The 2,465-nt window shown below is 47.2% G+C and overlaps 1 long non-coding RNA gene across 1 annotated transcript in view; it reads right to left on the bottom strand.

Annotated features, from left to right (window-relative positions):
* Positions 1-1,634: 1,634 nt before the first annotated feature.
* Positions 1,635-2,465, bottom strand: part of LOC103606486 — a 3,410-nt gene continuing 2,579 nt past the window's right edge. The window contains exon 2 of the long non-coding RNA XR_551894.1: positions 1,635-2,052. This is a non-coding gene — a long non-coding RNA (uncharacterized LOC103606486). The remainder of the gene's footprint in view (positions 2,053-2,465) is intronic.

Raw genomic sequence — 2,465 nt, 5'->3', positions numbered from 1 at the left:
ATTACAACCCCACTTGCCACTATTCATGACAGAAGACAAGTCAAAGTCGTGCTTCTCACATATGGATTTTATTTTCAGCCCTCTACATGGAGCACTTAGCTCTTTACATCAGCTCTGGCTTCTAAGGCTATTGTCAGCAGCTTGTGCTGCTCTGCTCTGCGCGGTAAGGAAGGCTCGCCTCTTCTCTCCCAGCCACCTCCACTTCTCACTCATTTAGGGTCCTNTAATATAAAAAATTAAGAGGATGAAAACTGCCTAGTACATCCTTCTCCCTTCAAGAAGAATTAAAAGTTAATATGAGCAAAGTCATTTGAATAGTATCATAATGTTTTTGAATTTTAAAATACATCAGGAAGCAAGATGTCCAATGCCATTGCTTTAAAGGTGAGGCACAGTGAGGCGAGTGACCACTAAGGACAAGTCTCTTAGGGACAAGGCTGAATTTGGAGCCCTGAGTCTTCAGCGTACAAACCTCGGTAGGCCTCCTTGGACTCTGGATGTTTAATATCCACGTTGAAATGTACTTTCGTGGGCCGGCCCGTTGGCGCACTGCTACAGTGCGCCGCTTGGGAGCGCAGTGGCACTCCCACTGAGGGTTCGGATCCCACATGCAGACCGGTTCCCGCTCACTGGCTGAGCGAGGTGTGGGAGCAACACCGAGGGTTGCGATCCCGTTGTCGGTCCCGGTCCGGTACGGGGGTGACACTGAGGGTTGCAATCTGTTGCCGGACACGAAAAAAAGACAAAAAAGGAAAAAAAAAAAAAAAGAAATGTACTTTCGTTGTGAACCACCCTGCCCGAAGCTCAAGTGGGAAAGCAGAGCCTCACCTCCCCGAGCGTCTTCCAGCCCCACCTCCACACACCACCCTTTTCTTTAATCTGAAAAATTGCTGTAGAGATTTTCTAATGTTGGGTCATTCTTGGATTTCTCGGTTAGGCCTGACTTTATCCTGATGCACCTTTGTTTTACATACATCTGGATGTGATCTGTCAATATTTCATGAAGGATTTCCTTGGTCTCCAGGTCCACAGACATACATGGCAACTCTTATTCAAACAAGCTGAGATTCTAGACGCATGTGCCACCCTCCCCAGTCTTGACGTCATTTGGACAAGTGAAGAGTAATTTAACCAGCACACTCTGGTTATGCCCGAGGGCAGATGACAGCATTTCCCCCAAAAATGAAAATACAAGGCTAAGGGGTTGAGAAAAGTATTAATGTTTAAATATTGACTCCATTTAGTATCTGGCTTTGTCAATAGGTGACCAACTGTTCCATTCAAACAGTTATTGGTGATCCAAGTTATAGATTCCCAAAAAAGTCTCGGTCAGAAATTTCAGAATTTAATAGCCGTGAGATTTGTTACACAAAAATTATCCAAAATAAGACACAAAAACTCTTCTAAGAAATTAAGTCAGCCATTTATATATATATATATATATATGTATGTATATAATGAGGAAGGAGTCACTACAATATGACATTAGGTTCAAATTTTCAAGCCAACGAAGATGAATTCTTAACTGATCCATGTACTCTTGCCCCCAAGCGTACAGCTGCTGATTACGTGGGTTGATGGACTTAGAATTACAACCCCACTTGCCACTATTCATGACAGAAGACAAGTCAAAGTCGTGCTTCTCACATGTGGATTTTATTTTTAGCCCTCTACATGGAGCACTTAGCCCTTTACATCAGCTCTGGCTTCTAAAGCTGTTGTCAGCAGCTTGTGCTGCTCTGCTCTGTGTGGTAAGGCAGGCTCGCCTCTTCTTCTCTCCCAGCCACCTCCACTTCTCACTCATTTAGGGTCCTTAGCACAAGGGATGGGAGGTGAGAGCTTGTGGGGTCACGCTCACTACCTGCCTGCCTGGGTTTTCTGTACGCAGAGGAGATATTCCTGCACATCATCCGGGGACCCCAGAATGAGGGGGACCCGCTGGTGAATAGCCTCAGGCTTCACGTCCAGTACAGGCTGGGTGCCCGTGGTCGCCAAGCCTCCTGCCTGCTCAATGATGAAAGCCATAGGATTGCACTCGTACAGGTGCCGGAGCTGGGGAGAAACAGAGTCAGGTGGGGAAACTTTGCTAGTAGACAAACATCCCCAGCCATGCCCCTGAAGCTCAAGGAGGAACCTGAACTGCCGAGCTTCCGTCTGCCTTGTTAGCCTCACGAGAGAATGGGCGGCCTGGGTGTTAGAGCCCACGGAGGATGCAGGCCTCCCTGGTGCTCTGCACATGTGCCTCTGGGGCCGCCTCTGGCAGGAGGCTGAGATATGCATCTACCTGCCTTGTGATCTTTGAGCTGATGAGGCTCCCGCTAGACTTGGAGACATGAAATCTGGGTGCCCATTTCTCATTGGTTCAGCAATGAGGTAAACTAATTCTGAGCCCTAGTTAGAAGCTTTTATAGGTGAGGTCTAAGGCCAAGAAGAAAGCAAGTCTGGGTGGGATCGTAAGGTCTCCA

This window comes from Galeopterus variegatus, unplaced genomic scaffold, assembly GCF_000696425.1.
Source record: "Galeopterus variegatus unplaced genomic scaffold, G_variegatus-3.0.2 Scaffold6613, whole genome shotgun sequence".
Taxonomy (NCBI): Eukaryota; Metazoa; Chordata; class Mammalia; order Dermoptera; family Cynocephalidae; genus Galeopterus; species Galeopterus variegatus.
The sequence above is the reverse complement of the archived record's forward strand: the minus strand, read 5'-3'. Positions and strand labels throughout refer to the sequence as shown.